General features: G+C 41.7%; 1 pseudogene; it reads right to left on the reverse strand.

The window, feature by feature from the left end:
• Positions 1-5644: 5644 nt before the first annotated feature.
• Positions 5645-5901, reverse strand: LOC114895902 (annotated as a pseudogene).
• Positions 5902-9105: the final 3204 nt, after the last annotated feature.

Consider the following 9105-nt stretch of genomic DNA (forward strand, 5'->3'; position numbering starts at 1 on the left):
ACTCTCAACTGCAGGAGGAGTTTGGTAAACAGCTTGAAGAAGTTCTTTCCAGTGCCCTGTTTACCTGCGTTTCATAGCCGCATACTGCTGATCTGTAACCGAAGAGTTGTTTGCAAAAGACAATGTTGAAATCATGAGTTATTTTTTTTCTCATTACATTCATTATAATTTCTGGGAATATGTTACCATGAGAAAAGATTTCATGTGGGAGAGAGGCAGAGAAGTAAGAGAGAGAGAGAGATGGAGGTGTGAGAAAGAGATTAATCAAGTTAATAACAAGCAAAGAAAAAGAGGCGTTATCCGAATTTGAAAGGAGTAAAATTTGCATAAATTGTCATGGAAGAAAAAGGGAGTTGGTGACAGTTAATGTACAGGAAGGACATTTGCTCTAGAATTATCTTACTACAAGCAGTTTTTTTTTGTGTGTGTGGTACGCGGGCCTCTCACTGTTGTGGCCTCTCCCGTTGCGGAGCACAGGTTCCGGACGCGCAGACTCAGCGGCCATGGTTCACGGGCCCAGCCGCTCAGCGGCATGTGGGATCTTCCCAAACCGGGGCACGAACCCGTGTCCCCTGCATCGGCAGGCGGACTCTCAACCACTGCGCCACCAGGGAAGCCCCAAGCACTTCTTAATGTCACTAAAAGAACTATATATGCGATTTTCCTTGGTCTGAACAAATCCTTTTATATACTGCTCTTTATGGCAGGCTATATAGCATGAGTCAGAAATTCCAAAAGCATGATAATCTTCATCCTTCATAGCACCTGCTCCAACATTATGCTAATCATTGGTTGATAGCCTTTAAGGCTGATACTTAAAGATACTTCCTACTGTTGTATCTAAAAATGTATAGTTACGATACCAGATTAAGTTGATGAGATTGTCATTACTTTTATTTTCAAACATTAATTTTGATTTCAAATTTTTCAGAAAAATAAATTCTAAACAGAGAAAACATTTTTTAAACGGCTTGAACATACATACTGATATTTAAAAAATTGAAAAATGTCATGCAAAGATATCACTTTCTAGTGACTTCAGGCTGTTGATAACATTCTAAGAACCCTTGTTAAATGTGATTTCTCTTTCACTGTTGCCGATTCATCTTTTTACTATTAGTGGTATGGTAGCCCTCATAACTATGGAGCAGCTTCAATTTTCATTCAGAAGCACCACACAAAGAGGAGGTTTCATTTTGTCTTCTTGTATTGTGATAAATATACAAAATATAAAATTTACCATTTAAATCATTTTTAAGTGACCAATTCAGTGGCATTAAGTATATTTACTATGTTGTGCAACCATCACCACAATCCATTTCCAGAACTTTTCCATCATCCCTAACAGAAACTGTACTCATTAAATACCAACTAGCCATTCCCCATGACCACCAATTCCTAGCAACTTCTAATCTATTTTGTCTCTATGAATTTGCCTATTCTAGGAATCTCATATAAGTGGAATTATACAATATTTGTCCTTTTGTATCTGGCTTATTTCACTTAGCGTAATGTTTTCAAGGTTCATTCATGTTGTAGCATGTAACAGAATTTCATTCTTTTTTAAGGCTCAATAATATTCCATTGTGTGTATAAACCACAGTTTGTTTATCCATTCATCTGTTGATGGACCTTTGGGTTGTTTCCACCCTTTGACTGTTGTGAAAAATGCTGCTATGCACATTGGTGTACATTGTTTTGTTTTTAAATATGATAGTGTTTATTTTCTCTAGAGATTCAAAGAGTTTTTAAAAAATATTTATTTATTTACTTTGGCTGTGCCAGGTCTTAGCTGCAGCAGTCAGGATCTTCGCTGTGGCATGTTTAGCTGCGGCATGCGGATTCAGTTACGGCATGTATGTGGGATCTAGTTCTCCGACCAGGGATCGAACCCAGGCCCCCTGCATTGGGAGCTCGGAGTCTTACCCACTGGACCACCAGGGAAGTCCCTCAAAGAGCTTTTTAAATTAACTGTTGCTTGGCCTCTTGTTAAATATAGCCCCACATTAAACCTTAAAATTCACAGCAGGTAGTGGACAATTTTGTATAGGCCAGTGTAGGATGGTTGGACTGTAGCCTGCACCTCTGAGGCTGCACATTACAATTTAAAAATACTGAAGCTTCAATCCTTGAACCAGAGCAACCAAATTAGAAGCTGGAGATGAGCTAAGGCATTGGTATTTTTCACCCTTCTCCCCCATGATTCTATTGTGCAGACAGGGCTGAGAACACCTAATCTAGGGTAATCTGATATCAGTCATCAGAGCGGCAAGTCTAAGCTAGGCTCCCACTGGAGCCCTCAGAGAAGTAAGAGGAAACCTTATTTTATAGCCCATGTTCTCTATAATTAACCACAATAATATCACTCAGCTCCTACAAGAAATTAATTCATTTCACTAATTATGGCTACCAACTAAGGCTTGGATCAGAGCATTAAAGAACGAGTGGTGGGGCTTCCCTGGTGGCGCAGTGGTTGAGAGTCCGCCTGCCGATGCAGGGGACACGGGTTCGTTCCCCGGTCCGGGAAGATCCCACATGCCGCGGAGCGGCTGGGCCCGTGAGTCATGGCTGCTGAGCCTGCGCATCCGGAGCCTGTGCTCCGCAACGGGAGAGGCCACAACAGTGAGGGGCCCGTGTACCGCAAAAAAAAAAAAAAGAACGAGTGGTGGATTTCCTTGGTGGAGCAGTGGTTAAGAATCTGCCTGCCAGTGCCTGGAACACAGGTTCAACCCCTGGTCCGGGAAGATCTCACATGCTGTGGAGCAACTAAGCCTGTGCACCACAACTACTGAGCCTGTGCTCTAGAGCCCGTGAGCCACAACTACTGAGCCCGCGTGCCACAACTACTGAAGCCCATGCTCCTAGAGCCTGTGTTCCGCAACAAGAGAAGCCACCGCAGTGAGAAGCCTGCGCACCACAATGAAGAGTAGCCCTGGCTCCACGCAACTAGAGAAAGCCTGTGCGCAGAAGTGAAGACCCAACACAGCCAAAAATTAATTAATTAATTAACTAACTAATTTTTAAAAAAAGGAATGAGTGGTGGCCTCTGAAGCCAGGATTACTGTGCCAGTAAAAATAAGACAGTGATTCCCCAAGGGAAAGGTGAATGTCTTATCCTGTGTTATGGACTGAATGTTTGTGTCCTTCCCAAATTCGTATATTGAATCTCCAACCCCTAATGTGATGGTTTTTGGAGATGGGGTCTTTGGGAGGTAACTAGGTTTAAATGAGGTCAACAGAGTCAGGCCTGGGCCAATGGGATTAGTGCCCATACAAAAGAGGTACCAGAGAGCTTACGCTCCCTCTCTGCACACACACCGAGGAAAGGCCACGTGAGGACATAGCAAGAAGACGACTATCTACAAGCCAGGAAGAGAGTTCTCAGTAGGAACCAACCCTCCCAGACTTTGATCTGGGACTTCCAGCTTCTAGAACTATGACAAAATTAACTTCTGTTGTTTAAACTACCTAGTCGATGGTATTTTGTTATGATAACCCAAGCAGACCCTGTGGGTATCCTACTCACCCTTCAAAGCAGAGCCTGAGTAAAAAAGAAGAGAAAGCCAATAAAAGATGCTATCTTGCCAGGACCTTTCAAAGAGCCTCAGAATTGTCCATAAAGGGAAGGAAGAGGAGCCTAGGACCTACTGGCTCCTGTCCCACACCAGCCAAGGGCTGTCCCCCGAAGCATAAAACTCTCACACTTCCAGTCTGCATTTCCTTGAATGCCAGATAGGTCTTTGTAGACATTTCACCCTATGCTATCAGGGAAGCCCCAAGGTAAAAATGGGGGTTAAAATAACTGAGGGGACTTCCCTGGTGGTCCAGTGGTAAAGAAACAGCCTTCCAATGCAGGGGACACGGGTTCGATCCCTGGTCGGGGGGAGGGGGGGAATTAAGATCCCACGTGCCGCGGGGCAACTAAGCCCACACGCCACAACTACTGAGCTCGTGCGCCTCAACTAGAGAGCCCACATGTCGCAAATTACAGAGCCCACTTGCCCTGGACCCTGAGTGCCACAACTAGAGAAGAGAAAACCTGCATGCCACAACTAGAGAGAAGCCCGCGAAGAGCCTGCACACCACAACTAAGATCCCACATGCCGCAACGAAGATCCCGCATGCCGCAACGAAGACCCAACGCAGCCAAATAAATAAATAAACGTTTTAAAAAAAAGAGCAACTGAGGCAAGGTGCTAACTGCAGGTGCTAACTGCATGAAGCTGTTTGCTACAGCAGTGGAGTAAAAAATGTGCAAAAACACTTGAGGCAGGGAACAAGGGATGTTCAGTGCAGGGAATTTCTGGAGACTCTATTCAGGCCTGTGGATTCCAGTGCCCACTCCAAACTCCAGTCACAGCCTTCACTTGAAGGTCTTTCCTCCATTCCAAAGCTTGGATGACTAGTGTCTGATTTTAGTAAGAGAGCTGATAGATTTTCTCACCATACAGCATTTATCTACCTTCTATCATACTATCTACAAGTATATTTCCATAATTTTGGAAATACAGGTGTAATGGTTAAGTTTGTGTCAACTTGCCTGTGCCGTGGGGTGCCAAGATCTATAGTTAAGCATTATTTCTGGGTGTCTCTGTGAGTGTGTTTCTGGAGCAGATTCCCCTCCGGAAAGGGTACCAATTCCGACGTGGTAGTGGAATGATAGCTACCTACCTAAGTAGGTAGCTATCATTCAGGAGCTCCTACACCACCTTGATGTCCTTGATGTCCTAAATTCAACTCGATTCTGACACTGTCTACTCAGAGATAGCATCCGATCCCAGTGGTTAAGGGTTCAGTCTTGCAAGCTGCCTCTCCCCCTCTGGATGCCAATCACAAACCCAGATTATCACCTATGCTGCTGACCAATTGACCATAGATTGGAGGTTCCCACAACCTCTTCCTCAGGTTTGATTAATTTGTTAGAGCAGCTCACAGAACTCAGAGAGACATTTTACTTACTAGATTACCAACTTGTTACAAAGGATATTAAAGGATGTGAACCAACAGCCAGATGAAGAGATTCAGAAGGCAAGGTAAATGAGGGAAATGGGGCTGAGCTTCTCTGCCCTCTCCAGGCACACCACTCTCCCTGCATCTCCAGCCTGGTGTTCACCAACCAGGAAGCTCTCTGAACCCTCTTCTTTGGGGGTTTTTATGGAGGCTTCATTACATAGACATGATTAATTAAATCATTGGCCATTGGTGACTAAAGTCAAATCTCCAGGCTCTCTCCTCTCCCAGGAGACCAGGGGGTGGGACTGAAAGTTCCAAACCTCTAATCACATGGTTGACTCCCCTGGCTACCAGCCTTACCTTCCCCACCATGTTTAGTGGATTTCCAAAAGTCACATCACTAACATAAATTCAGTTGTGGTTCTGAATAACAGGACACCCATTTCACCTTCATGGCTCTGAAGCAACTTCAGGAACTGAGGACAACAGATCAAATATTAAACAAAAGATCCTTCCTTTTCTCTTATCACTCAGGAAATTCCAAGGGTTTTGGGAGCTCTGCGCCAGAAATGGGGACAAAGCTGCCCCCCTCTTCCACACACACACACACACACACACACACACACACAATTTTTAAATCCAAAATGTGTTCATTGGAATGGTTTCCCACCCACCTTAGTTCAGGGTGCTTTCAGGGCTGCTCCTGTCTACAGGAGCATTCTTCCGTAAACCTTTGCTTTTTTTCCCTGTAGGCTGGCAGAGGACAGTGGAGCAGGCAACACACAAAACCACCATTTGCGCATGGCTGAAGATGGTGGTGATTTTACAGCATCCTGGTCATTCCACACCCATGAAGTAGGAACTGGGGCTCTGTACCAGGTGCTTCTTCTTGTGCTTCCTGTTCTCCTCTTCTGGAGAGGAATGAAGGAGGTCCTTTGCAAGAGGCATGCTCTTGTGGGGGAGGTCATCACCACTGGAAACTATATTTCTTATTATAAATCACAATATCACACCTCCCCTAAGTAGGTAGCTATCATTCAGTCCTATTAAGGGCCTGAATAGAATGAAAAGGTGAAGGAAGAAAGAATATACTTTCCCTGCCTTACTGCTTGAGCTGGAACATTGGTCTTTTTCTGCTCTAGGACTGGGACTTCCACCACTGGCACTTCTGGATCTTAGGTTTTCAGACTCAGACTGGAACTATACCACTGGCTCTCCTGGGTCTCCAGTTTGCTGACTTCAGGGCATGGGACTTCTCAGCCTCCATAATTGCACGTACCAATTTCTTATTAAAAACGCATATATATACACATATTATATATGTGTGTGTATATATATATTTCCATTGGTTCTGTTTCTCCAGAAAACCCTGATTAATACACAGGTCAGTTATTTAAAAAACAACAACAACCACAACAAAAAATAGAATCCAAGTATAGAGAGTTGTATGGGAAGAAATTCAACTTCCAGACAACATAAGGCTAAGAACTATGAGTAATCTGAAGGGATCACGTCTTTATTTTTCATTTTTTTGTATGCAGTCATTCAGATTCTTCCCCTACGGATTGCTGAAATTACTCATCTAAGGAGAGGTAGGTCTACTCCATCGAGATATGGAACCCACATAATACTGTATCATCTTTCCAACTCTTGGTATGAAAATATTTTAAATATTTAACATTGAGTTTCATACTTATTTTAATATTATATTACCCGCATCCTTCGTGTTCATCTACAACTGTATTTTCTTTCATAGATAGTAATTTCATTGATCAGGGATTGACAATTTATGGTCCATAGCCTGTTTTGCATGGTGTGCAAGCTAAGAAGGGTTTTTACATTTCAAATGGTTTTTAACAAATAAAAAGAATAGTATTTTGTGGCACATGAAAATTATCTGAAATTCAAGTTTCAGTGTCCATAAATAAAATTTTATTGGAACACAGCCACATTCATTCATTTATGTATTATCCATGGCCGCTTTTGCACTGTGATGGAGAGTTAAGTAGTTGCAACAAAAACCATAAAGGCCCCGCAGAGCCTAAAATATTTAGTCCAGCGGTTTACAGAAGAAGTCTGCTGACCCCTGTCCTAGATGGCAAAAGGATGCTTGTTTAGTTTCTTTTGTATATTATCTAACCTTTCTAATTAAGGTTATGTGCCACTAGCATTGGTTTTGACTAGGCCACTCAAAATCTATTAGGTAGGAAAGGATTTAATAAGTTGTTTAATAGTCTTCACAAATCTAGCACATAGGGTGTATATAATAAAGGTTTATCAGACCAATTAGTAAATTAGTGACTCTGATGAATCTGGAGTCATGCAGCCTCAGCAAGAAGCGAAAGAAAGGCATATTTATTCCTGCTGCATATTTGCACACAGCTTGACGGATAATTCAAAAAGCGCATCCACATCTGAGATTAAAACTCTTTCCCAACAGATTTATAGGATGTTAAAATCGGCGAAACAAACACCCTGTTACTAGAGACAGTATCATAGAATAATAGAACTGTTACCCAAAAACAGTCTCTTTGCTGGTGTTGAGCCAGAAGATACAACCAAGCCAAAGAGTGGGAGAAGGAAGGATTTATTACTTGCAGCAATCAAGGAAAACACCTGCGATCTTTCTTAAAGCAGTGTCTCCCCAAACAGGAAAACTGAGGAAGCTTTAAGCTAAGGCTGTATGCATATTCATGAAGGGGCCTGAGCAGAGGAGAATTCAGCATAGAATTGGGGCAAAGGTCAACAGAGTCCAAGCCTTAGTAGATTGAAGTCTGGAAGGTCAACATCTTCATTCCATCCCCCACCTGGGTGGGGACTTTAGTTCCTGCAGAAGTCTAAGACTGTATCAAATTGTTATGCATATGCCTTGAGAAGGAACTAGGACTCTTTTACTGCTGAACTGTTTCTTAACTGCTTTTCCTTTGCGTTTGAATGCCCTTACTTCCCTTAAGATCACTGATTACTGAGACCTATTCAAGGGAAAGCATTGTAGCCAGGCTTAGATCACAAAATGACTTAGAGCAAAGATGGCTTCTCTTATGTCAAGAAAGCCATTCCTGGTTTTCTTTCTCTGGGGACCTCCTAAGCTATCTGCTTACAGAATGGAGGAGGGAAACATTTCATACAGCTTCTGAATTTAAGCAGGACTGTATTTGAATCATTTCCAAAAGATGTTTGATCTGTAATAATCATAATAATAATCCATAGACACTTTACAACTTCCTGTGGTTAGGTATTTCAGAACGTCACAAATAAACTATTATAAAGTACTTCCTTTTCTTCAGTTTTATTCTTCTTGTAGCAATATAAACATATTATTTTGCCATAAAGTTTTATAGTTGTGTCTCCCATCTTCCTAGTCATCTTATTCTCAGTTTGGGTGCAGTGCTTGGTATATTTTTTTGTGTTTAAAAGTTATCACCACCGCTATGTAACCATCCCCAATGCTTATAATGATTGAAATTAATAAATTGTCTGGTAAGAATAATGGACTTGGAGTCTAAAAATCAAGATGTGTTCCAGCTTAAGATGGTTCCTATAATATAGTGGGTGTTTGGTGAATATTTGTTCTCTTCAGTCTTTTTCTCTGTGAAGCTGGGTGATTTACTGACTCTGAGCCTCAGTTTCCTTAACTATGAAATGTGAGAAGAAAACACTTTCTGGGATGATACGGATATTGAAGACTCTAACCCTATGAAACATTATATAATTATAAATTATTATGGGGAAATGAGAATTCAAAAATATAAGAAAAACGTCTACAAATGGCACTACAAATTAAAAGATCAGAGAGTCAACATTTGCCATTGCCTTTTCTCCACCCACATCTAGATTTTGAAGTGAGTGTGTTTACTCGACAAACAGAGAACTGTGGGTCTATACTGTAGACCAGCCTCTCTTCATTCAGGTCAATATGGCATTTCAGCAGTGACGCCCAGCGAATTGCAAATGAGGGTGTCCTGACTTGTGCTGAAATTTGCATTGGAGTTGTTTCAGAACAGGCAAACAAACAAACAAACAAAATTTTTAAATGTGCATCATTAGAATAACAAATTGTCAGTCAAATATGGGAAATAACTTTGTCCAATCATGTAAAGAATACACAGATTTTTGTAAACAGTTTTTAAATTTAATTTTATTATTATTTTT

The sequence above is a fragment of the Monodon monoceros genome, unplaced genomic scaffold, assembly GCF_005190385.1.
Source record: "Monodon monoceros isolate NGI ecotype Baffin Bay Population unplaced genomic scaffold, NGI_Narwhal_1 Super_Scaffold_15, whole genome shotgun sequence".
Classification (NCBI taxonomy): Eukaryota; Metazoa; Chordata; class Mammalia; order Artiodactyla; family Monodontidae; genus Monodon; species Monodon monoceros.